The sequence below is a fragment of the Antechinus flavipes genome, chromosome 3 (genome assembly GCF_016432865.1).
Source record: "Antechinus flavipes isolate AdamAnt ecotype Samford, QLD, Australia chromosome 3, AdamAnt_v2, whole genome shotgun sequence".
NCBI lineage: Eukaryota > Metazoa > Chordata > Mammalia > Dasyuromorphia > Dasyuridae > Antechinus > Antechinus flavipes.
The window spans coordinates 41,628,907-41,656,363 of record NC_067400.1 but is presented as its reverse complement, the minus strand read 5'-3'; the positions used below and the strand labels follow the sequence as shown (position 1 = coordinate 41,656,363).

The 27,457-nt window shown below is 37.2% G+C and overlaps 2 protein-coding genes across 2 annotated transcripts in view; one reads left to right on the top strand and one right to left on the bottom strand.

Annotated features, from left to right (window-relative positions):
• P2RY14 (purinergic receptor P2Y14) overlaps positions 1 to 18,809 on the bottom strand; it is a 42,097-nt gene extending 23,288 nt beyond the window's left edge. The window contains exon 1 of the mRNA XM_051983273.1: positions 18,662 to 18,809. The gene's annotated coding sequence lies outside the window, so the exon portion shown is untranslated. The remainder of the gene's footprint in view (positions 1 to 18,661) is intronic.
• The window catches only part of MED12L (mediator complex subunit 12L), a 372,681-nt gene that overhangs the window by 173,590 nt on the left and 171,634 nt on the right, over positions 1 to 27,457 (top strand). The gene's annotated exons all lie outside the window — the stretch shown is intronic.

Sequence of the window (27,457 nt, the reverse complement as noted above, 5' to 3'; positions counted from 1 at the left end):
AAACTTCCTATTATTCTTGAGTGGAATAGGCTGTTTTAGGAAGTAATGGATTCTCTTTACTACACAGCTAGCTAACCACTTGTCAGATTACAGAGGGGTTGCTTTTTCAGGATGGGTCAGAACTGAAGTCATATTCTGATCCTTCAGATTCTGTGGGTTTAACCTGTAGATCAGGGAGCTGGAGGCACGGGAGGAGATCCTCAGTGAAATTCAGCTCTTGCAGGGACTCTCCTTTCTGGCAATAGTTATTCCTCTGGAATTACAGTGAGAGGTTTTTGTCATTGATTTTGATGCCTGCCCAGGCCTGATTTTGATCTCTGCTTTTCCTGTCCTTGGTTCCTATGAATTGCTTTTTACAAATGCTGGCCTCTTTTTATGATTCTCACCTGTTAACCTATCCTGATTTCAGATCAGTAAAACCAAGTCTTGAAAAAATGATGTCAGTTAACCCTGGGCTCTAGCACCCTTCCTTCTAGTTAACACAATGCAAATGGTTCAGCAGGGAGAACCTTGAATCTGTGTTCTCTATACCTACAAGTCCCCTATCTTTTCTTTCTTTTTTTAAAATATTAACTTTTTATTTTCAAAATATATGCAAAGATTAGTTTTCAGCATTCACCCTTGCAAAATCTTGTATTCCAGATTTTTTTCCTCCCTTTCCCATACCCCCAATTCAATATAGTTTAAACAATGTGTAATTCTTCTGTACATAGTTCCATATCTATCATGTTGCACAAGAAAAATCAGATCAAAAAGGGAAAAAAAAAGTGAAACAAAATGAAAACCAAGCAAAAAATAAAACAAAAAAAAGGTGAAAAACCTTTTAAGATCCACATTGTCCCCACAGTCCTTTTTGGATGCAGATGGCTCTCTTCATTTCAAGAATATTGGAATTGCCCTGGATCACCTTATTGTTGAACAGAGCCACACCCATCAGAGTTGACATCTTGTTTTTGTTGCCTACTATGTTCTCTTGGTTCTATTCATTTCACTTAGCATCACTTATGTTAAGTCTCTGTAGGCTTTCTGAAATCATCCTGCTGATGGTTTTTATAGAACAGTAATATTCCATTGCATTCATATACTGTAACTTATTCAGCCATTTCCCAACTGATGATTATCCATTCAGTTTCCAATTCCTTGCCACTACAAAAATGCTACAAATATTTTTACATATATGAATCCCTTTCCCTCCTTTATGATGTCTGGGATACAGGTCCAGTGGAGACACTGCTGGACCGAAGTTATGCACAGGTTGATAGTCCTATGAAGCCCCCTATCTTTTTCATGATCTCTGTTTACCTGTTTAAAAAAAAAAAAGGTGGGAGAGAAGCTGCTTTTTGATCCAGTAGCAAATATAAGATAATGTTATAGGTAATATATAGTTAATTTTCATCTGCCTTTATTTCATGTTTTGGTCAGTTTCACAGAATGTCCCTTTCTGGGTTTCTGGATCAGCGATGTATCAAAATAGTCTTGAAGGTCTGCTTAGCGTAAAAGCTGTCTCCTTGTTTTTCTTTTTGGCGGCATGTGGTCTGTAAATGTTTTTAGTAACTTAAAAATAATGCTGTTCTTTATTTTAAGGCCCTTGAATAGGAATAGACCCAAGTCTAGAAATGAATAGTGCTGAGTACTTGAGTTAGGATTTTAAAAAATTATTAAAACATGAGCTGAGTTGGTATTTAGTTGAAAATAGTATTTATTTATTTAAATATCTATTTAAATTGGTAGTATTTATTTAAAATATTTACTTAAAATGATAGTTTTTAAAAAAGTTAAGTACCCTTGGGCTCTTGAGGCTGTCAACAAGCAGTTTTAAAATTTATTGCTTACTATGTGCCAAGCCAAGCCCTGTGCTAAGTACTAGGGAGATAAAGAAAGGCAAAAAAAAAAGTTTCTGTTTCCCAAGAAGTCACATTTAAGTAGCTATGTGAATGGAAGATATAATATATGATGTGTGTATACATACACACACACTATACATTATATATACACATTATATATATATATTATATATAGTGTAAGTGGGTAAGTAGAGGTATAGGGGGTCTAAAGGTGGAATATAGTTGGAAGGTAGGGTAGGAATAGTATCTTGTAGAGAAAAGAACAGCCAGAATTGAGAAGAGCATTCCAGGAATGAGAGACAACCAATGAAGAGAGAGACGGTGTGTGTTGTGTGCAAGGAACAAACACAAATAGCCAGTGTTCTTGACTAGGTTTCTTTTCTAAATCCCATATATTCCCACTGCAATTCTAAAAGAATAGGTCTGGGTCGATGGATATGGTCCCCACATTTGCAAGATAGTGAGATTAGATCTTTTTCCTCTTTTTGTAATCTTAGAGCTTTGTTTCTGGGACTAAGTAGGTGCTTAATAAACGTGTAGTAATTATTGATAGATTGAACAAGCTTGCCAGGAAAAACCACCTGATGCTCTTCAGTTATTATATGCCATGCCTTTTTTTGGCCACTAGATGGCAAAATGCTTTGAGTACTTCACTGCCTATCCAGTTCTTAGAAATAACTGGTCTGTGTTAAGTGCTCTGGAAACCCTTATGAGTTAACCACTGGTTTAGGGAAAGTAGGCATTGAATGCATGACTTGCTACATGAATGTTTTTTCTTTTCAATTAAAAAAATTTTTATTTGATTTTCTTTTTCCCGCAGAACTCTTGTATTTGCCTCTTTTGATTTTTTCAGTATATTTTGCTTTTTCCAAATTCATGTAAAGATGGTTTTCAATATTTTTGTAAAACTGTGTGTTCCAAATTTTTCTCCCTGTCTCCCTCACCTTCCTCCTCCCTAAGACAGCAAGCACTCTGTTTTATTTAATTATGTGGTAATATAAATGTTTTTTTTTTTCAAACAGCATTTAATTGATTTTATGAATGGAAAAACACACAGTAGATAATAATTTCATTTACAGAGTACTGAGTGTCGTTTCATTTTCTAACAGTTTTTACTGAACATTTGCCAAAAGTCCTCGCTACAGAGGCTGGCTTTGTAAGCCTGAAATGAGTTGGCTCTTATTCATTGATTGATTAGTTATAGCATTTGATCCATTTTTTATAAATTTTAGTGACATCTTGGTTTGTCTTGTAGATCTGTTTTTTTGTAGAAGAATCCCGTACATTTCAATTAACATAGCCTAGAGTATCTATATGAATTATATACTTATATTTCTTTCTTCGCATTTTAATCATTACTAGAAGACATTTTTGCTGTGAGCCAGAAACACCCAGTTGTACTAAAAAGAGACACGTCTAGTTTTCAGGCATGTTGAAAGCATTTGACTGAAAATTATATCAGTCACAGGCAATATCAGAGAATCTTAGAACAGGAAGTGGCTTTAGAAATTTGATCCCTGAATTTTATAGATGAGAAAACTGGACTCTCAGAAAGGTCAAGTTCACACCACAGAATATCTCTTACTTCCTGACTCCATGTCCGGTGCTTAAGGACCTTGAAATACTTAAGCCTAAAATTATTTAAGACATTATGAACTTCAGTCATTATTTAGAAGGAAATTGACAACGTGTGGACCACAGAGCTAGAAGAATCCAGAAATAATGGCAGGCCTGTGGAAAATCTTATATTTTATTGGAAAATCACATTACATTCCGGTTAGGTAATGACCAAATTAACAAAGAGTTGTGGAAAGTAAGGACTTAGGAGGTTTTCCTTATACCTCCACAGTACGTGTGTGCACCTGTGTGTTATATGCATGTGCTCTCATGTTATATTCCTATATGTGTGTTTTAAATTGGACCTGGGCACACAGTGGTACCAGTGGAGAGCGGCACTTTCTTTGGCAATGTCTTAGAACACTTGGAGGTTTAAATGACCAGATTCATCCAGATTCACAAAAGCAGGACCCACCCAGCTCTTTTCTGACTGAGGGCTCTTCCTACTCTGTGATGCTGCTATTTCAAGTCACAAATGCATAATTTTAATTTTTTTAAATTATGAATTGCATAGGAAAATATTATACATGTTTTTAATGAGTAGTTTTTGAAGGTATTGTGAAAGGAGCTATCAAGGGCCAAATTTGGGAGGAAGCAAGAAATATATTTTTCCTCTAAAAATGTAAATACGTCCCAAATAATATAATAGCATCTAAATTGTATTTAAGTATAAGTAATAAGTAAATATATGGCAGTCCAATTTTTTGGTGGAAGTAGGGTAGAGAGGAGACCAAGCCAGGCTATTCCTTTGAGAATAAAAGATGAGTCCTTTCTGACCAAAAACAGCTCTGTTAAAAAAGATCTTAACTGTAATTTCTTTCTCATAGTTTCTTTTCCCCAGACAGCTGAGAGTACCAAGAAGAAAAGAGAGGGGCTGAATAATTAGATACTGAGACAGCAGAATTGGCAATCAAAAAATTCTTAGTTATTAGCTGTGGAGTTAGAACATAGTATAATGGGAAAATTACTGACATGAAGTCACAGGACTAGGGTTCAAATCTTGGCCCTGATAATTTTTGACTTAGTAACTGGACAGTTCAATTTTGGCCCTCTTAAGTCCCATTTTAGGTTCATATTAGATTAGTTGGTCTATAAGGACCATCCCAAATGACATAGAAATTTCAAATTGTGTGTGGTCAGAACATCACAATAAAGCCATTCTTCTCCTTCCAAGCTCCCTATTTCTATGGAAATCAAGAAAAGAATAGGGTAATTATATTTTTATAATCTAATAGGGGAATATCAGAAAATATATCAGACTTGGAAGGTTGACCAGAAGGCTTTCCTAGAATCTCTCTGGAAGTATCTTCTTATCATTCCTTCTCCTCGATTTTAATCTTATTATTAGATCAAAGCTTCTTAAGCTGTGGGTAGTGAACCCTAAGTAACTAAATGTGGGGATCATGAAATTATGATTTATTACCAGTGAATGTTTGGTTTGTGCACCTGCTGTATGTACCTGTATTCCCAGGGTCACACAGAAATTTCTCAGGGAAAAAAGGATCACGAGTGAAAAAAGTTTAAGAAGCCCTATATTAGATAACATATTTTTACCAGCTTAAACATACAGGTCTAATGCAACTTGTGGCATAAAAGAGATGAAATTTTTTTCCCCTTCCCACACAAAGGGCTCCAGCCCACCAATCCCGCTAAGTAGCTGTGGATGGAAGATGCTAAAGAGCAGGATAATTTTGAGGAGGGACAGTGACAAGTTGTTGCGTTTTTTCACAGTGTAGAAGGATGATGGATTTAGAGTCTGAGGGCCTGAGGTACAGTTGGTTTTTTAAAGAGGATTGCTAGAACTTTTGATACTTTTCTTTTCCTCTTCTCATACCAGCTTCCAAACCTTCCCAGGGTTCCTCATGACAGTAAATTGATTAAAGAGTCATGAAACCAGGCTATAGTTGTGGGAACAACACAGTAAGTCCTGGATGTTGGGTTGTGGGATTTGGTTTTTTTAGTTTTGCGTGTGCAATTTTTCAAGATAAGAATGTTACTCTGAAGCTTTGCAAATATACTCTATTAGAATTTTTTTAAACCTCTTAATGCCACACAGTGGTTTTGAAAATATTTTGTGCCCAGACTCCCTGTCTCTAGCCATGTAGTCTAGGGATAATGTGCCTCTTAGAACTTGCAGCTTGGTAATCAGCATGTATGATACAGTATGGGGCCCTACCTAGGAAAACAATACAAAACAAAACAAAGGTGTAGTAGAAAATAAAGTATATATGGTAACAGTATGGTGCCCTAGGAAAACAATGTAAAACATTATTTTGTTGTGTATGGAGGGGAAGAGAAAATAGAATCCCTTGTTGCTTAACTTATTACTTGTGTGACTTTGGTCAAGTTACTTCATTGCTTTTGACCTCAGTTTCCTCATCTGTAGAATAATAAAATTGAACCAGATGACTGCTAAGTTCCCTTTTGTTAAGAATCTAGGATGTGTGACTGTGTCTAACCCAGGTCAAACGGTGAACTTTTTGGTTACTTTAATGCAAGTCAATTTTTTTTTGTGAGTTCATGGTGGGAACATCAAAGCTGGGTGCAGGAGAGAAGAGAGTATATATTTATGTTTGGATTTTGTCCTTGCTTTTGAGGAAAGTGAATCCAAAACTCCCCCCCAAAAAAATTATGTCCCAATCCTAAAGAAGAAAAGAAAAATCTCTTGGTCTGACATATGACATATAATAATTACATTATCTTTACTCAAAAATCATCTTCCTAGAAAGACACAAACACTCCCTTTCCTCTTCTATATGTGATCATGGACAATGTCCTTAGTACCCATCTAATGGCCAGCTCCATGACAAAGTGTATAGAACGTCAGCCTGGAGTCAGAATTCATCTTTGTGAGTTTAAATCTAGCTTCAGACATTTGCCAGCTGTGTGACCTCTGAGCAAGTCGCTTAACCCTGTTTGCCTCAATTCCCTTATCTGAAAAATGAGCTAGAAAAGGAAATGGCAAAACACTTTAGTATTCTTACCAAGAAAACCCTAAAAGAGTTGGATGGGATTGCACAACAACATCCACCTCATGGAGTTGTTGGGAAGATCAAATGAAATAACACGCTAGGAATTTAGTGAAATCAATCACTGTTATTATTTTTACAATAATAATTTAATATTTGTGAAATGTTCAGCTTTTACCTCAGAACATTGGGAAGCCAGTTTGACACTTTTGATGAACTGGCAGCTCTTCAGATTTCTGTTAAAAGTCAGGCTTCATCAATATCATAAAAACTAAAATTTATCTAGAGCTTCGAGGTTTGTACATTTTATCTTCATAACAACTTTGGGAAGTGGGTGCTGTCATCTCTTCATTTTACAGATTAAGTAACCAAGGCAGACCCAGTTTAAATGATGTGACCTGTCCCTAGTGGGTCTCACCCCCCTCCATTACTTGGAATTTGCCATATACCTTTTTTCTATCTATATATGGCCATGTTGTTCTTCCAGATAGGTTGCCTTTGTGGGCAAGGACTTATTCATTTTTGCCTTTTCCTTACCAGCTGTTAGCATGGTGCTAACACCATATAAAAATCTATTTCCTGTATCTCAAACATGCCCCTCTTAGCCTCTCTTCTTAGAATTATTGGCTTCCTTCTGAGTTCCCTGTTTTATTCTCCCTGGTTGCTTGTTAATTGATTATTGGCTCTTCCTTCAAGATTCACCTCAGACTTCCATTGGACTCCTTTCCAAATATTTCTTTTGCCTTACCCTCCTCCATATCTTACACTTGCTGATACTCTTTCCTGCATCAAACAAATTATTTTGTATTTTGCTTGACTATGAAAGGACGATAGATATATTAGATGAAAACTTTAAACTTGAAGTTTGGCTTCAAAACATGTTAACTCTGTCACCCTGGATAAAGTATTTAGCCACTTAATTCCCAAGAAATGATCTACCTCATTTTTCATATTTGAGGGTGAGGGGAAAAACAAATGTATTTATCTGTGTGCCCATTGTGTGCCCCCCGTAAGACTTGTAAGTTTCTTGTGGGCAGGAAGTAGTTTGGTTTTGATTTTGAGATAAGAGTAATAGTTAATAGTAGCACCTGATGTTTATCTAGTGCTATAATTTAATTTATTTTTTATTAGGAACAATATAAGTATGTCTGAATAGCCTAAAAAAAGTCCTACCATGGTCGCCTTCCAGCCTCCCAGTTCATAAGCAGCAAAACTTTTGGAGACAGGTCTCCCGGAACAGATGTGTTGGAATATTGCTTAGCTAGAGACTACCCTGGTAGTAATTAAAACCCGATGCTAAATTCTCACGTCCTGGTTTGACATGTAAGAATCCATGAGGCACTGATGCTTCAGACATTTACTAGCTGGGTGAGCCTGAACAAATCACTTTACCCTCTTGCTTCAAGTTTCCTCATCTGTAAAAAGAGATGGCAAAGCACTCCTGTTTTTGCCAAGAAAATCCCAAATGGGGTCATGGAGAGTTGGACATAAATGAAAGAGATCTCAACAGCAACAAAGGAATCACCAGAGATCATGACCAGTGCACTTTTGAATAATCAGCTCCCCTGATTCTCAGGAAGAAATGGCATCTCCTTAACTTCAGGAGAACTTCAAGTCCTCCTACGTCAGCCTCTTAAAGACTTTGAACCAAGTTTCTAGTGGTAGGGAGCAAAAGTTACTTGTTTCCCACAGAAAGGGCACCCTACAATGATTAAGTGAAGAGGACAAAGGCTGTTGGAGAGAGCAAATAAGTTTTTTGAGTGTTTCTTCATTGGCAAAGTCAACCAAGAAATTTGCTAGGAGATAAGATTTTTGCAACCTGTGGGATAATATGCTAGTAATTTCCCCCAAAAAAACCAAACTACCCCCAAACAACACTTAGACTAAATACACAGAGAGATTTGGAAGCATCACTTGTTTAGTTTTAAATACAGAGACATTTCCCATCTGCTCTACTGGATTATGAATGTGAGAAAATGCAAGAGGAATGAATAAATTAACCCTAACCCCGGGTTTTCTCCAAATATAGTCATCTGTTTGATTTAAAATTGGAAAACTTTGAGCTCTGTATATACACCCAGAGCCATCATGAGGAAGGATACAAGCAAATGGCAAGGGAGGGAGGCATTCATTTTACACTATATTATAGCAAGCTATTGACCACAATGGGTCTTTAAGTCTATTAAAATGACTTTCATTTTTAAGGTTAATTTTTTGGTTTAACGTGGAATTTATTAAGGACCATTTTAGCCCATGCCAACTTGTCATATAAACTTTCTGTTTGTGTGAAAATGACATAGAACATTGGGTGTACTGGGAACTTACCCAGTGCAACATGGCAGCCAAAAAGCATAAAAGCATTGACTGCATCAAAGACAGGTGGACAAGGAAAATGACGGAATCCCTTCACTTCTCTGCCCAGCTCAGACCACATCTGAGTAGTGTTTGCTTCCAGAGCCATATTTTTGCAAAAAATATTTTGTTGGTCCTTTTTTTTTTAATAGCACCAAGATTCGCTCTAGTATCCCTCCTTCTGCCCCTCTGAGAGAACCATTTCATATAACAAATTATATATATTTTAAGGCAAAAAACGGGGAAAGTTTTTTTTTTTTAATTCTGCAAAATTGAAAAAATCTGAAAATGCATGCAGTGTTCTATACTCATGGACCTCCCACCTCTACAGAGAAGTGTGACTGGGGTGGCTTCTTGGATCTTGGGAGCCACGCTTGTTGGTCCTTGGCAATTTTGCAACATTTCACTAGTGTTTTATGGTGGTTCCTTCTGTTTACAGTGACAAGCTTGCTTTATTTATATTCCTTTGGAACATCTTGTTTTCTTTTGGCGAATTGAAAACAAGATGTTTCAGAGATATTTATAATTACTCGCTAACATATTTTCCCTCAATAGAAGGGCTCTTCCCTTGTAACAAAAACATATAATTGAGCAAAACACATTAACACAATGGCCATAATGGAGAATGTTATTGTTTCTTATTGTTATTCAGTTGTGTACAACTCTTCATGACCCCACTTGGGGTTGTCTTAGTATAATTATACTGAAATGGTTTACCATTTCCTTCTGTAGCTCATTTTACAGATGGGGAAATTGAGGCAAACAGGATTGAGTAACTTGCCCAGAGTATCATAGCTAGTAAGTGTGGATTTGACTCGACTGGATTTGAACTTGGGGCCCCTTGATTTCAGCCCTGGCACTCTGTGCTATGTTGCCCTCTGGCTGCCTGTATATATTTGAGTGATCTAACCATGGGTGAAAAGATGGATAACAATGACAGAGGAAGTTAAGAATCAAGACATTAAATTGATTCTGTATCATTTCATAATTGATTGTATTCTGTAACTAGTCACACGACTTGTCTGAGGCCAGATTTGAATTCAGGAATATGATTCTTCCTGACTATCCACTGGGCACAATGTATATCTCATTCTATTTCTCTAGACTGGGCTTTTTAAACTTTCCACCTGCAATCCCTTTCACTTGAGAAATTTTTACATGACCCCAGGTATAGAGGTATATAAAATAGGTATACAAATCCAATATTTGCTGATAATAAATTGTAATTTTGCAACCCCCACATTCAGTTTTGAGATCCCATGTGGGATCATGACCCACATTTCTTTTTAATTTAATTTCTTAAAATGATATGTTGGAAATATAGAGGCTATGCATTTTCCCTAAATCTTAATTTAAATATATAAAAGCCAAGGAGGAATTATATTAATTCCTATTTAATTCACTGTGAAATCACATAGAGATCCCATGTCAACAATCTTCTGTATGCAAGAGGGGTATTTGAAAGTTAGATCTACAAAATATTGCATTTACACTCTTATTATTGTTTGCTTGCATTTTTATTTTTCTTCCCGGATTATTTTTACTTTGTAAATCCGATTTTTCTTGTGCAACAAGAAAACTGTATAAATATGTATACATATATTGTATTTAACAAATTCTTTAACATATTTAACATGTATGGGACTACCTGCCATCTGGGGAGAAGAGGGAAGGGAGGGAAAAAGTTGGAACAGAAGGTTTTGCAAGGGTCAGTTTTGAAAAACTATCCATGCATATATTTTGTCAATAAAAAGCTGTAATAATAATTTTTTAAAAAGTAAGTTAGGTCTAGATTCATGGAGGTCTTTACTCCCTCTCAAGTTGTTACTATGATCTTTTCTTTTATTCTCTTGCAAAACATTTCAGGATGTTCCTGTTTTTTAAAGCACCCTTCTAGCCTCATTTCATATTACTTCCTCCCCCTTCCTGTTCACGATATTCTCCCCAAATTGATGGCTAGAAGTTCTCTGAATCAATCAATATTTCTCACCTTTGTGCTTTCTTGGAAGCCAACCACTAGGCCCAGAATGTACCTCCCACCTCTACATTTCATAAACAAAGTGCCATTTATTATATATGGAGACTTACTCCTCTCATCTCCTTCAAATTTTCTTAAAGCTTCCAACCTAGATTTCACTTCTAACTCCATGACATACTTTCTCCTATTGTATTAGTATATTTACAGCATTTTATAAATACTATAATCCATTTTGTCTTCCTAACTTTGAGAGACAGGGGTTATTCATGCTCCCATTTTACAAGTGGCAAAACTGAGGCAGGAAGCATTTCAACTTGTCCCCAGTCACATAGCTAGAGGCTGGATTAGAATTCAAACTCAGATTCCATCCACTGTGGCATCCAATTGCCACTTAATGGTGCAAGAAGACTCCATTTCCTTTGAGACTTCATTTTCCTCTCTGTCTCCTTCTTTGTAATTTATTTTCTTAGACAATTGCCTAGGACACCTACAGGTTAGATGACTTGCTGAAGATCACCTGGCTAATGTGAGTTCAATAAGAACTTGAACTCAGGTCTTTCTGTCTTGGGAAGCCAGCTCCTTGTCCACTATGGTGGGAGCATAAGGAAGAATGTCTGGGGAAAGAGGAAAGGGAGTGGGTTCTTCCCAATTGGAGACCTGGGCGATTATTCTGTTGTAGGGGTTTTATTTTTCCGGTATATATTGAAATAGATGTTCTCTGGAGTCTCTTCCAACTGGACTAGCATAAAAATTATTGTAAAGTGCAGATATTTGTGTAAAGATGTGAACATTAGTACTATGATTTCTCATGTTGATGAAGCTCCTGGTTGGAGTATTCCTGACATAGGTTGCACCATGCCAGTGTCACAAAGGGACTTATAATCAATAATGTGTGTGTGTATGTGTATAACAAGAGTGATAGTATCTGTCTTAAACAAGTTCCCATTCCATTGGATTTCCATTGAGTTAATCAAATGTAATTATACACAAGGAAGTATGTGAAGGAGGGGTCCAGAGCATTTTGAGAGGATTTGAGGAAGAACAATGTCCCTTTGGCATGAAAGGTTACACAAAAGAGGTGATACCTTAGTACCCCCCACTTTTCCCATCTCCCCTCCTCTGTCGCTATCCTTTTCTCCCACCCCCACACTCTATGCCTAGAAGACTCTCCCTTCTATCTCTGCCTCTTAGCAATTCTAGGTCCTTTCAAGACTCACCTTCTAAGAGTGGGAGTCTCTCCTGTTCCTCCAGCTGCTAATGCCTTCTCCTCTACCTAGTCTTCTACATTAGAATATGTACTTCTAGAGGGTGAGAATTGCTTTTGTCCTTCCTATTATTCTCAATGCTTGGTATATATCAAATGCTTAATAAATACTTGGTGAATGATCATTGGATGCAACTTAAGTTAACAAAGTACCATTATATTCCAGTACCAAGAAAGGGACCTTTCAAAAAAAGATTGAAATGCAAATACATACATATATACATATATTTATATCCACATGTATACATATATATACATTGTATATGATATAGAATCATATATACATTATATTATACATAGTATTATATGTTATATATAAAACATATAATTATGTATTTCATAATATATAATTATATACAATGTATAAAACATATACATTGAAAAAAATGATGCGGCAGATTTCTATCTTACTATCAGCCACTTTTCACTACTGTGTTCTGACTAAAGGCAAAGGCATTTAAACTTCCAAATTCACAATTTCCTTATTTCTAAAATGGAACAATTTAGACTGGAAGATTTAAATGAGTATCCTCCCAATTCTAAATGAAGAACCACATATGCTTTGAGACTTCACATCATAGATTAAACGCTGGCATTTGAACTCCTTTTCTTGGACACCCTTTTGATTACAGCTACTCTTGGTGCTGCTGCTTAGAAATTTACCAGGAAATTGAATGGATGCCCATCAATTGGAGAATGGCTGGGTAAATTGTGGTATATGAATGTGATGGAATATTATTGTTCTGTAAGAAATGACCAACAGGATGAATACAGAGAGGCTTGGAGAGACCTACATGAACTGATGCTGAGTGAAATGAGCAGAACCAGGAGATCATTATATACCTCAACAACGATACTGTATGAGGATGTATTCTGATGGAAGTGGATTTCTTTGAAAGAGACCTAACTCCGTTTCAATTGATCAATGATGGACAGAAGCAGCTACACCCAAAGAAAGAACACTGGGAAATGAATGTAAACTATTTGCATTTTTATTTTTCATCTCAGGTTATTTTTTGCCTTCTGAATCCAATTCTCCCTGTGCAACAAGAGAACTGTTCGATTCTGGAAACATATATTGTATCTAGGATATACTGCAACGTATTTAACATATATAGGACTGCTTGCCGTCTAGGGGAGGGAGTGGAGGGGGGGGGGAATCGGAACAGAAGCGAGTGTGAGGGATAATGTTGTAAAAAAAATTACCCTGGCATGGGTTCTATCAATAAAAAGTTATTATAAAATAAAATAAACAAACAAAAAAAGAAATTTACCAGGCACTTGGAAATTCCTTTGAGGGAGGTGGGGGGAAGATTATCATGGACCAAAATCCTGGCAAAGTGCAGCTATATATTTATTTTAAGGGAAAAGAAAAGGGGGGGCTGGGTAATGAGAAATGCGCATACTAATCTCTGTAGGGCTGTGAACTAGTGATGGCCTTGGACAATCAGCCTCTGCTCCAGGTGCCTCCTCAGCAAAACAGCTAATCCGGTCCAGCAGGTTCTTCCTTGCCCCTCACCTGCCCCAGTCATTCTTTAAACTTGAATTTGAAAAGAATCCAGAATCTAATCTCTCTCTCCCTTGAAATTCTCTTTCTTATTCCACCATTAAATCCTGACTATAACCTTAGAGCTCAACTCCTTTGAAACTGTTGGGGGAAGAGAATTTGGTTTATATACTACTGTGAGACTCCAGCAAGAAATACAGTATAAGGATTGTTTTATTTTTCTTTCTTTTTTTTTTGTTAGGTGGGATTAAATATTGTTTTGTTCTCAGTGGTCTTGGTATATGGTAAGAGTCATAACAAATTATCAAACTATTATAAGGGAATAGTGGGACAGAGTGATGACCCAATGTGCCGTAGTGGGAAGAGCTCTTGTTCTGAAGAACCCAGAGTCTTGAGTTCAAATTCTTCTGTCACTTAATGTCTTTGTGACCTTGGGCACACAATTACATAAATTCTATATCTGTGAGATTCAATTTCTCCATCTCTAAAATGAGACCTCTGTGTGCGAGTATGAGTGAGAGACAGAGAGAGAGAGACAGACAGACACAGACACATCTTTCAGAGGGCTCTTATAAAGCCATGATTTTAATCCACTGAAGTCAGAAAATACTTTCACATGGAGAAGTGATCTGGGTAGCTCTAGTTTTTCCCATTATTTTTGGCTTTTATACCTCTTTTTTTTATAGGTGTAAACAACCACCATTTTTCTTGACCTTCTTAAAACTCTGCTTTCTCATTAAAATTGTTGATAGTGTATCTAGAGCCTAGAGTTTGCCTCCCAGAGTTTGGTGTGAGGATCAATTAAGATAAGACAGCACATAGCTTTCATTCTTATAGCACTATAAGAACATGAGCTTTATTATTCCTTGTTCTGGAAAAGATGATAGTTAGGGACTTAAGATGTGTGTGTGTGTGTGTGTGTGTGTGTGTGTGTGTGTGTGTGTGTGTGTGTAAAGTACTCTGCTTTGTAGAAAGTTAGCCCAATGAGCATTTATTAAACATCTACTGCATGCAAGGCACTATACTAATCAATGAATATTCAGAGAAAGGCAAAAACCAGCTCCTGGTCTCAGAGGGCTCACAGTTCTGGTAAGCGTGACAGTCACTGTTATTCCAAATGATGTGATTTAGGAGAGCAAATTTGGTGCCCCAGTGATGTGTTTGGGATTTAGTACCAAATCGTTTGCTCATATGAAGAATTCTTTGGCAAAAGGTAGATTCTCTTAGAAGAAGTTACGACAAAAAAAAAAAAAAAAAAAAAAAAAAAAAAGAGAGAGAGAGAGAGAGAGAGAGAGAGAGAGATACAGTAGACACCAGGAATGGTAAATGAGATAAAGAGCACATAGATAGGAAAGTTGAAATTGAAAAGACAAGTTCCCTAATGGGAACTCAAAATTAGCCAGAAGAAAGGTATATACTCCATGAAGTAGAAGTTTATTATTGACTGGCATGCTAAATCAATAGAGGGATTAGCTCCTAAAAGAATTAGTTATAAGAAGGAGAAAGACACTATGAGACATGGGGGGGGGGGGAGGAGGGAGAGGGAGGTGTGAGAGAAAAGATACCACAAGACAGAAGGCCGCCATGGCAGGGTTAATCTAGAGAGGTTCAGCAAAGATGGCATGAGCCATAGATGGATTTAGAGGGGAAATTTAACCTCCAAGTCTGACATAATTTGGATTTCTGACTGAATGTAGCAAGGAGGGGCTACCCAAAACCTCCATAGAGGTTTAAACTGATCCCCATCACTGCCCTTCCCTGCTTGCCTCGGGCAGTAATTCAGTGTTTCGGGCTCTCTCTGCCAGCCCCACCTATAGATCCAGGACTTCATCACACCGACCTCTCTGGACCTTTCTTTCATCATCTGTAAAAATGGGGAAGTTATCCTAGAGAACTTCTTACTTGCCTTTTTACCTCTTGAAACCTTGATTTTTGGGGAAATAAACCTTATAATTGCCTTTATATGTGGTTTTAAGGTTTAAAAGCCCTTTACAAATATATCATTTGATCCTTATGGAATCCTGAAAGGGAGGTGTGATCACTCTCTCATACAGATGAAAAAACTGAGGCAGACAGCAGTCAGCCGAAATGTAATCTTTTTTTCCCTTTAAGGTTTGTTCTGCTTCTCTACAGACAACAGAGATGACTCATTTCTATCAGGATTTTTAAAAAGTGGATTGTTACTTTGAGCTCTGGAGTTACTTTGAGTTGCAGAGCCACAAGTCTGACTTTGTGCTGAGCAATAATCTTCCTAAAGCACATTCCATGAGCACATCAGATGCCTTCCTGAGACCCCAACTACCTCTAAGATAAGATACAAAATCCTGTGTCTGACATTTAAAGCTCTCTTTTAGTCTTGGCTCCAGTCTGTCTTTTTAGACTTCTTTCTGACTTATTCCCTTTCACGCCTCCACATTCCAGCCTGACTGGCCTCCCTGCTCTGCTCTGAACTTCTGTCTCCCAGTCTTAATCTTCACCCATGCTGCTCTGCATGTCTAAGCAAGCTCCTGGTGCATTCTCCCTTCCCTCTACCTCTTAGCATTTCTAACTCAGCTTCCAGGTCCCAGAAGAATCCAGCTTAACTCAAAATAATTCTTCTCTTGGGCCATCTTTCCTTTCCCTGCTAGAATAAAAGAAAGGAGATGGAGAGCTCTGACTTTTGATTTGTTTGTATTTTCCTAGCTCTTTGTACACTGTAGCTCCCTGCTAAATGCTTTTTTTGAGGGGAGTGGGAGTAGAATAGAAGGGGAGGAGTTCTGTTGGTAGAGTGAAAAAAAATTTTTTTTACTCTGTTTCCAGTAAGATTATTTAAGAGACTGATCAAACAGATAAAAATGGGGATAAGGAGGAGGAGCTGTTCGTGGGTCAGCTCATTGTCATACTAATGAAGGAAGGGCACTGTGGTGCTAGTGATTGAGGTGAGCCTCAGAGCTGGTAAATAGAGGATGGTGGAAAAGTTGGTCACACCTTCCATTTTCTAAGTCTGTTTCTTCCTTTCTTTTTCTTTTCTGCACTTAAGGCCATAATATTAAACTGAATATATATAGATACAAACATATCATTTGCTTGATTTTCTGAACACTGGGAGCTTGGGGTGCACAAACAAATACAACAGCCTCAGCCTCTTTTATTTTATAACCAAAAAAGGTATGAATGGGATTCAGTCAACAAGAGTATAATTGAATGTATTTTTATATTTTTAAATAATTCATTTTTTCATCATGCTGTAGACAGAGAGGCATCAGAAATACTTCAAATCCCATACCAAAATAGTATGGGACAGGTTACCTAATCTCTTATTGCTTGCCAGTGATTTTCAAAGTGTTGTTCAAAGAATCCTGGGGGTCTCTGAAACCCTTTCAGATTCAAAATTTAGTTTTTAAATTTTAATATGGTGAATATCTATGAATATAACCCACATAAACCAAAATTCTATGGAGAGATCCTCAATGATTTGCATATCCTATTATAAATTATTGAGGCGCTCCCCAAAGAATTTTGGTTTATGTGTATGTATACATGTATGTATGTATGTATGTATGTATAGGTGTATGTATAAAGTTTCACTACCATTGTCCTAGGCAACTCTAGAAGAATTGTAGGAAAAGTATATTGATAAAAGGAATTTCCTCCACAGTTCTCCATACCAATGAAATCGGACTCAATCTCTAGCCCATTTCCTGGGTCCTATCTTTATTCTTCAGATACTGTGTTATATTTGCTGTGTGTTTATCATGGGGTAAAGATGTTGTCTTCTGGGGCTAGTTGTTTCAGATAAAATACTGAATTTAGATTTGGTAGCCTTGGTTTTCAGGAGATTCTCAGAATTTTATTGCCAAATGATATATGAAGAATCTAACCCCTTTCTTTCACAAATGAGAAAATTGAGGCCCTGAAAAATGATCTGGTCACTGAGATATTAAGTGGGGATTGGAACCCCAAAGTCAGGCTTTACCCATCTATTCTATAGATAGGACTCTGTAGGCACAGTCTTTTCCTCTCTGTACTTCTTGATTTCTCTTTCCTCATGAGTCTCAGCATGTGAATATATAATCCTAAATGGATCATTGATTTCAGCCTGAATATCTAGATTTTGGTGGTTATCTAGGCAAGCCTACCCATTTTGCAGGTAGAGAAACTAAGCTGTGAGGTGAAATAATTGGCCTGTGATCACACCAGTTAGTCTTGCTGAACTTAAAATCCAGGTCCTCAAAATGTTTGCAGTTAAGTGGGATGGTTTTTTTGAATTAGAATTTTCCTTTGATGAGTCCAATTTCACTTGAAATTGTCACCCAAAGAAAATGTTGTATGTATATATATATATACATTGCATATACATTTGCACAAACATATTCTTATTTTGAATAATCCTGTATATGTGTGTATGTATAAAATGGGTGTATATTTGTGCATATATGTGTATGTGTGTATACACACACACATATTTATCTAGTCAGGTTCATAGATTTTTTTTAGAGCGCCAAGGAACCTTAAGGATCATTTGGTGCAAATGTCCCATTTTACATCTGAGGAAACTGAATCCCAGAGAAACAAATTCCATGCCCAATATCATACAAATGATAGAAATCAGTTGGAATTCGATCTCAGTTCCTTTGACCTTAAATCACATCCTCTTGCTGTTGTGCTCAATGAATTAGTGTTGATGTCTTAATCACGTTTTTGTAATTTTAAAGTAGTAGTTTAGAAAAATTAAAAGCATATCTAAATGCAATAAATTGTTAGGTATTTTAAAAGATCTTTTAAGCTGTCATTAACATAACTTTCCTTTAGGTATTAAAATACACACACACATATATATATTAATATGTGTTTAAAGTATATATATAGAAAACAACAACAGCCCTATAGCTGTTTCGACCAAGGGCCACGTTATGTATCTTAAAGCAGTAGTATCTTTTTTCCCAGATTCAATCACTGACTCTTTAAAGCAGCTCTTTTGTATTCATTGTATGGACATAACATTAAGAAAGCAGCTGAACAAATTTCAGAGACATAAAATACTACTTTTTATAACTACTAGCAGCCCATTTCAGTTGTTTCCCATTCTCCAATATGCATTGTCATGCTTTGTACACTCTTAAAATTATGTGAAATAATTAGTTTACTTACTTTTCTCCTGTAATCTTCTCTTTTGAAGGCATCAGCTACCTCTCATTTAAGAAAATCTTGATGGAGTCCTTTAAAATCCATTTCTCTCTGAACTAAAATACTCACTGGCTGCCCGAGTCCTGATGGTTCCAGCCCCAACAAAAATCAGGAACTAGCTCTTTTGATTAGAAACCTCAAGATAGCCAGGCTGCCTTTCACAGAATGTTGCCGAACTAAGTTTCACTCTGTGCCTTTTAAGGGACTGGCTTTAGGAAACCGTAAAAGAAGCGAGAGGTGTTTCATACGTAAGCGTGGTCTTGCATCTGAATGTTTGGACGAGGTCTCTAAGTGATCCCAGTCCACTTGCCTCTTTTGGTCTCTGAGTGATCCCAGTTCACTTGCCTCTTTTTTTTTTTTATCACCCACCCCTCCAATTCTAGACTCTTCCTTCTTGGATTTTAAATTCTAAAGGAAGAGAAAAGCTCTAGATTTTACTTTGCAGTTCTATATATGTTGCAAGGTAGAAAACAGGGGTGATGCATCAATGACATTTATGTTGATCAAACACTCAGACAATGTTCTATTTGTTAAGTGTGATCCACCTTCCTCCAAACACTAGTAAAATAGCCCAGTGTAAATAGAGCTAGAGAATAATGGCAACAGAGGAAGGGGTTACCTAGTGATGCAGGATGGACATTTAGGCAGCAAAGTGTTTGGACATACAGTTGCTAGAAGAAATTTTCAGTTTATTTTTTGGTTAGAAATTATGTATGATTATAGAGGACACATGTAGGAGGCGTAGCTTCTCCCTCCACCTCTGTTATTCTCCAGGGGGTGTCAGGAAAGAACCCCATCTTTTATTTTAGAGATAAGGAGACTAGCCTCTAAGCTAAGACTGTAGTGCACTCTAATTATGCATCTTATTTGTCAAATGAACAGAGCATAGACTAGATGGTCTTTAATTTGTATCTGTCTTCACTCTGGTTTATGCTTCTCTTTAAAAAATGTTTTTCAAGGTCATATATCAGATAATCTTTTTGAGTTTTCTTTCAAGTTCTAACAAATTGCACCATTATTAGACATTTCTGTCCATTCCTGTCCACCGAGGATAGAATCCTTCTAAGAGCATCACAGGTTATGGTTGTAGAGTTGGGGAAAAAAATTTAGCCTTGATCAAATCTTGTAACAGATGAAGAAACTGAAATTTGTGTTTGTGAAGTGTTGTCTTGTTCTAGATCCCATTGCTGATAAATGAAAGACTTGATTAATGGAAGAATTAATCTTTTCCTGTGTCTGATTGCTTCTAGATTTAAAGGTATGCTGCGAGACTTGTTACAAAAGGGAAAATAAACTCTAATATTAATTCATGTCTAAAAAAGTATTTGAACCACTCTAATTTTATCTTTTCACTCTTATCATTCACTTCCTCATTAACTTTGTTGTCCAAGTTGTTGATCTGCCATTACCTAGTGAAATACTTCTTCCTCCTTAAGGGCTGGGGATTGGTTCCTCATTATACTTGTATCCTCTTTCTTATGTGTCAGCTTCTAGCTAGGCACAAGTACCCATGCTCACAGTCATTTTATCCAATCATTTTACCTGCAATCTTGTCTGAGGTTTGGACCAGTTGCTCTTTCAACTCACCATTTTTGTTCCTCAAATTCAAAATCTATTGAAGGAGCAAGGGAAGATGCACACACCCACACCTACACACACACAAACACACACTCTTAATCTGGACAAATTCAAAGTTCCTCCCTTTTTGGAAAATTCTCATTATTACATATGCACATGACATGTGTCAGAAGTGTTTCTCATTTTCCTACCTACTAAACCGTGTCATTTCTCTTATTTTAATAGAAGTAGAACTCTCCCTGATCCCCTAAGAGCCTTTCTCAATTATGTGTGAGCCTTTGAAATGGGTGAGAGTCCAGAAATATGATAGAAATCCAGTGATTAATTAGCACAGGTTCCCGGCTCTTAATAAATATGATTTTTGACTGATTGAAATGACCACAGCCACTGAGACAGAAGGATAACAAGAGTTGGGTAATAAGTAGAGAATTTGATTGATTTTCTTTATACCAATTAGAAAGTAGCAATTTGAATTGGTTGTTATCCTTTGTTATTGAAGAGACCAAAATGCTGTCACTGTGTTAAGAGTTGGATCAAAGTGCTACAAGCTCAGAATACTTTGCCACAGATTAGACACAAAAGTCTCTATGAATATTCAGGGTGGATTTCCTAACCTTGGGCATCTGGCATTTCTTCTGAGCTACTTCCATTATGTTTTACTCATAGAGCACAGCACCTTTTCTGATGAGGGACTGCCCAAGTGTGCCAGTGTCCCCCATATCATACAACCAGTTCTAAAGCTCTTAAGAAAAATCTTGAAAGTGTCCTTTTCTGACAACCATGTGAGTGCTTGTCCTGTGTGAATTCTGTATAAAAGTCTTTTTGGCAAATATGGCCAGCCCAATGGAGTTGCATTCTTTGCAGCAGAGTTTGAATTCTTAGCAGTTTAGTTCAAGAAAGGACCTCAGTGTCTGGTATCTTATTGTGTCAGGTGATCTTCAGAATCTTCCTAAGACAATTCAAATGGAAGTTATTCAGTTTCCTGGCATGGCGCTGGTGGACTGTCCAGGTTTCACAGGTATACAACATGAGGTCAGCACAATGGCTCTGAGGACCTTCAGTTTGCTAGTCAATCAATACCTCTTCTCTCCTACACTTTCCTTTGGAGCTTCCCACATACTGAGCTAGCTCTGGCAATGTGTGTGTCAACTTTATTATCAGTGTGAACATCCCTGGAAAGTAGACTGCCAAGGCGAGTGAACTTATCAACAATATTCAGAATTTCTCTGTAACTGATGGTTTCACATATGGATGGTGGATGCTGTTTGATGGTGTACTTGTGCTTTCTTGTTAAGCCAAAATTAACACAAGCAGGAGAGAGTCGACCTATACTTTGGAAACTGCATTGAGTGAACATTCTACAAAAAACAAAAACAAAAACTCAGCTCTTGTGAGAGAGCTCACAGGATATAGTTCATCTTTCTCAAAGAAGATAGCATTCAGTTCCATCAAAAGTAAAGTACATTCAAAGCTTAGATGCAGGATTTTTGGCTCAGTAAGAAGGCAGATGAAATTCCATTTTTTTTTTTGATGATAGAAACAATCCAAAGTGCTTTTATGATGCATTGAAGGTTATTTATGGGTCAAAGATCTATGGTGGTGTCTCAACTACTCAGTGCTGATGGGGCCACATTGATTTTGATAAGGACACAGTCCCAGAGAGTAGCAATTGAGGACAATCGTCCTTATTTATTTGAAGTGTTGAAGTGTTGTTGTCTCATGGAAAGGGAAGGGAACAAGCATTCATTAAGCACCCACTGTCTGCTAATAAGTGCTTTATGCATTTTATCTCATTAGTTGGAGTTTGCTTGGCCCCTTGAGGACAAAATTAGGACTCTTAGGGAAGGGAGCAGCAGGAGAGAGAGAGAGTTGTGTGAAGGGTAGATTTTTGGTTTGCTATAAGGAAAAACTTTTTAACTGTTAGAAATACCTCAGAATATCTTGGGCTTTCTTAGGAAATGATGAATTTCACCTCATTTGATGGTGATTCTTTTTCTAATATAGCTTGGATTGATATGGGTCACTGAGGGAGACTGCTTTCAGTTCCACTTTTTTGATTTTGAGGGGCAGCTAGGTGGCACAGGGGATAAAGCTCTGGCTCTGGATTCAGGAGGACCAGAGTTCAAATCTGGACTCAGATACTAAATAGCTGTTTGACCCTGCACTTAAGTCTGATTGCTTTACCAAAAAAATGAGAAAAAAAAGATTCTGTGATTTTTTTCTGAATGAGAAGAGCATTGTGATGGGAAAGATTCCCAGGCACTGAAGGCTTTTAAGCAAAGGATGGTTGAAGAATTGTAAAGACTGAACAAACTGAACTCAGTGGCCTCTGACATCCCTCTGTGATTTTAACATTAAACCACAGTCTGGATGATTACATAACATGAACAATCCGTCAAAGCAACAGGGTAGTCGATCTATAATTTCTTATAATTGCCTTCTTCCATCATCCCATCTAACCTCTCTCCTCACCACCCCACTGAGCCTCCACTAGGATATTCTCTATATGGGCTGGTTTTGTCTTGTCTTTGTGGTTAGTTCTGTTCTCTTTTAATTCAACTTCCCCTAAGATAAAGGCAATAGAACATACAGTGCTGGACCTGAGATCAGAAAAACTCATCTTCATGAATTCAAATACAGCCTTGCTATGTGATCCCAGGCAAGTCACTTTACACTTTTTGCCTCAGTTTCCTAATCTGTAAAACAAGCTGGAGAAGCAAGTGGCAAACCACTATAGTATCTTTGCCAAGAAGACCCCAAATGGCACCATGGAGTGTTGCACATGACCAAAAAACATTTCAATAGCAAATATCTATTTGTTATAGAAATCTGTTATGCTTCACATTTTACAAAAGTGAGATTAGTAGCTTTTTTTCCCAAGGTGTCTTTCTTCATCACCAAGTCAAGTCTGCACATAAGCAGAAATCAAGTCCTTGCTAGGATATTGCCACATTGCCTGCCATGTTGGGCTCAGGAAGGGAATAGATCAACCAGCCTCCCAGCTCCCCTTAAGCCTGCAGGTGTGTTATCAGATTAGACATCCTTGGCCCTGTGCCACTTCTTGCCTAAGCCTGCTACCTGCTCATTCCAATCTTAACCCCTTGACTGCCACAAAGAAATTATCCCTGGGTTGCTTCCCATCATCATGCTTGTGAGAAATTACAGTAACATAATGTGTTCCTTTTGTAATTCTATTCCTTTTATTTTCTGCATTTAAAAATATTATTCTGAGAAGAAACCCATAAGCTTCACCAGATTGCCCAAGATAGGGCATAGTGTGAGGTCCATGACACACACAAAAAAAGGTGATAAAACCCTGTTTTAAAGTTCCATCTGTATTAATAAGAGGTTTGCCCGACTGAAGCCTTTCCCTGTCATCCTTAATTACAGTGCTTTCCCTCTGTTCATTATTTCCAAATTTATCTATATCTTGCTTATGGGGGTATCTATAGTGGATAGAGTGCTGGACAGAAAGTCAAGAAGGCTCACTTCTTGAGTTCGAATCTGGCCTCAGAACTTAATAGCTGTGTGACCCGAGACAAATCACTTTACTTTGTTTGCCTCAGTTTCCTTATTTGTAAGATGAGCTGGAGAAGGAAACCACTTGGGTATCTTTGCCAAGAAAATCCATATGGAGTCATGAAGAGTTGGGCAGGACTGAGTCTGATGAACAGCAAAAGTTTTGCCTGCGCATAATGGTTTGCATGTTGGCTCTCCTATTATGCTAAGCTCATTAATAGAAGAGGGCTATTTTTCTCCTTCTTTTTCTTTCCTAGGACTCAGTACAGTACTTAGTACACAATGAGTACTTAAGAAATGCAGTTGATTGACAAAGTTAACAATCTGGACCCACAAAATATGCACTATTTGCTACACTTATTAGGGGAAAGTAATGTGCCAAACAAACATGATGCTATTGTTATTATTTATATTAATAGTAATAGTAATAAGAGAGCTATAACTCTAGCTAGACTTGTGTGACATTCCTGGCCTCCTAGAAAACCCCAAATTGCTAGAATTTTCTCTTTAGAATTGGAAGCAATGTTGGAGGTCTTTTTGAAAGTTTCTATAATTTGTTTTGCTTGTCTGTGCTTACTTGTCATATGGGAGAGCTTTTATCAGGGAAGAGTTAGGAAGCAAATGAAAAATAGTAATAGTGATATCAAAAAAAAAAAAAAAGAAGAAGAAGAAGAAGAAGTTGAAAACGAGTCTGAGAAATGGAGAACAGTATTGGATCTTTTGAAAGAATTGACCATATATTTAAAGCAATTCAACTTCACAAAATCAATGTTTTGTTTCATTCTTGTGTAAAGATATGTTGACATTTATCAAGATTGTACTAATAAAAAAGAAAGAAAAGTTTTAAAGCATCATAAGAATATTCATGGTTTCAGGACTAAGATTGTTATTACCAAAAATAATAAGAAATGGTCTCTTTGGATACCCTTCACCTTATATTTTATCCAATTTGATTTCTTTCTTTTCTCTATGTCTCATAAAGAGAAATGAGGTGTTCTCCTGACCCAAGGTTTGTCCCAGAAACCCTGGGAGAGCAGGTACACAGGTTTTATGGGAGAAGTAGGGAAATGGGGGCCATCAGGGCTGCATGTGATTATTTTATCCACTCTGTGTTTCAAGATCTATCTGCATCTCCTTCGGAGATTAATTTGCCTTCAAGGATAGACCAACACTGAAGCTGGCTAGATTAGTGCTTTCTGTTAATCATTGAGCCTATCCAAACAGTCCCACCTGTGGGGCAGTGAAAGGGGAAATTGTTTTTCCTGTTATTGCCAGCAGAAAGTCTCTAAGATTCAAGCACTGGAGAAAGGATATGGACCATTTGACTACCTGGTTGTATATAAGTTCTTGCCAGTGGGAGGTGATACACGGAGGCCGAGGAGGGGGACGGAGGGAACACTGTGTTATTTATGAGCGTGACCTCATGTCTTACAATTGACTCCATACTGGATTAGAGAAAAAGTTAACTTGGCTTTGTTCCAGAGCATTGATTTCCCAGACCTCCCTAGGGCTTTCGGAATTCTGGTTACTGCCTTTTCTCTGCTGTGACCCAGTGCAGTTGATCACGGCAGAAGATTAAGCAAGATGTGAGACTCAGATGAGGGGTGGATTACAAATAAAATATAACTCAAGCCTTATATAAGCGTGAGTTGGTGTTATGTAAAAGGGAGCTGTTTTTAGGCATTGATACAACTTTTCAATTGAATTACAACTTTCCCAGTTACTGGAAATCTCTTCCTCTTTAAATTATTCTGTGTTTGGGGGCAGCTAGGTAAATAGCACAGTGGCCAGAGCACTGGGGGGGGCACAGGAAAACCCGAGTTCAAATTGAGCCTCACATACTTCCTGGCTGTAGACCCGCCGGCCTCAGTTTCCTCACTTATAAAATTAACTCTGTAATAGTACCTACTTTTCAGGGTTGTTGGGAGAATCAAATGATCATCAAATTTTGTACATCATTTAGCAAGGTGCTTGGCACATAGCAGGATCAAATGAAATATTTGCAAAATAACAGTGGATTATTATTTCTGAATTTTTATATACTGAGACAACTTGGGGGTACAATGGAATCAGGAAGACCTAAATTCAAATACTTTTAAAGCTCTATGATCCTGAGCAAGTGACTTAACCTGTTTGCCTTAGTTTCCACATTTCTAAACTGGGAGTAATGTTAAGTTTCTTACTTTCAGGGTTGTTTTGAGGCTCAATGAGCTAATATTTGTGAAGTATTTTGCTCTGTGCCTGGCATGTAACTATTAGCTGCTATCATCATCATCATCATCATCATCATCATCACCATCACCATCACCACAAAATTTTTCCTTTTCTCATTTGTAGTAATGAAAAATCCCTGAATAATCAATAGTAGCAAAACAATTCATTACAAGTATTACAATCTGCTTTCTTGCTATTTGAATTTATAGGTGGGGTATCCTCTACAATCTCTATTGACTTTTCTGCATTAAGACTAATTCACCAGCATACTTTGTTTTCATCAGAATAGGGAAATATCTTGGATTTCTAGATTGCTTCAATATCTCACTAATGTTAAAATCATTGTAGCTCTATGCCAAGTAATTGTGACTGTATCTTAAACCAACACCTTTCTTCACTTACCAGTTTTTCTTCAAGATTAGATTTTAATGTAAATAATGTAATTATTTTAGTTTTGATAAGCACTAAAGATTGAACAAGACCACATAAAAGAAATGTTGTCTACTATCAAATATTCTCTATTCCCCCAACTATGGTTGGATAGGAAAAGGCTTAAGCTTCTAGTGTCTAGCCCTGCTCCATAGAGCTGAAGTAATAAGAAAAATGAACAGGTGGACATTTCAAAAAGGAAAATTTAAGTTTGATGTCATCAAAGGCCTCACAGTAATTTGTTGTTGCTGTTTTTCAATCGTGTCCAACTCTTCACAGCCCCTTTTGGGGTTTTCCTAGTAAAGATACTGGAGTGGTTTGTTATTTCCTTCTCCAACTTATTTTACAGATAAGAATACTGAGGCAGACAGGATTATATGACTTGGCAAGGGTCACACAACTACTAAGTGTCCAAGTCTAGATTTGAAGTCAAGAACATTTCTTCCTGATTTCTAACCTAATGTTCTATCCACTGTAGCACCTAGGTTCCCCATTCCAAATAATTAAAATACTTCAAAAATAGAACAGTTATTCTAGGAGGCTCTCAGTGCTTTAGTCTCTTAGCCTTAGTGCTTTAAGTCTAGAATTTTGAGTCTATGATTATTCATTTGCTTTTATTGCTGATTGATAATCAGCAAGCATTTACTAAGGAATACTTAGGGCATTGGAGGTGGGCATTTACAAAGACACAAGGAAACAGTTCTTGTGGTTTGAGAGCTCACATTCTATCGGTAGAAATGATAGGTACACATTATTTTGGATTAATAAAGGTGAAAAATATTGAAAGGATCATCTTCGTCGTTGTTCAGTCGTGTCCAATTGTCATTGACCCCATTTGGGGCTTTCTTGACAAAGATACTAGAGTGGTTTGCCATTTCCTTCTCCAACTCATTTTACAGAGAAGGAACTGAGACAGACAGGATGAGGTAACCTGTCCAGGGTCATACAGGTAAGAAGTATCTGAGCCTGGATTCTGACTTCTACTTATGCATCAAGTTACCTAGTAACCCATCATCTAAC